Source organism: Dipodomys ordii, unplaced genomic scaffold (assembly GCF_000151885.1).
Source record: "Dipodomys ordii isolate 6190 unplaced genomic scaffold, Dord_2.0 Scaffold163, whole genome shotgun sequence".
In the NCBI taxonomy this organism is placed as follows: Eukaryota; Metazoa; Chordata; class Mammalia; order Rodentia; family Heteromyidae; genus Dipodomys; species Dipodomys ordii.
In genome coordinates this window covers 752,909-753,299 of record NW_012267379.1, presented here as the reverse complement: position 1 = coordinate 753,299, position 391 = coordinate 752,909, and positions in this window count along the sequence as shown.

Below are 391 nucleotides of genomic sequence, written 5' to 3'. Positions count from 1 at the left end.
AGGTCAGTGTCCACTGCTGCAGGTCAGCATCCACTCCTGCAGGTCAGTGTCCACTGCTGCAGGTCAGCATCCATTCCTGCAGGTCAGCGTCCACTCCTGCAGGTCAGTGTCCACTGCTGCAGGTCAGCGTCCATTCCTGCAGGTCAGCATCCATTCCTGCAGGTCAGCGTCCATTCCTGTAGGTCAGCGTCCACTGCTGCAGGTCAGCGTCCACTCCTGCAGGTCAGCATCCATTCCTGCAGGTCAGCGTCCACTCCTGCAGGTCAGCGTCCACTGCTGCAGGTCAGCGTCCACTCCTGCAGGTCAGCGTCCACTGCTGCAGGTCAGCGTCCATTCCTGCAGGTCAGCGTCCACTGCTGCAGGTCAGCGTCCACTGCTGCAGGTCAGTGTC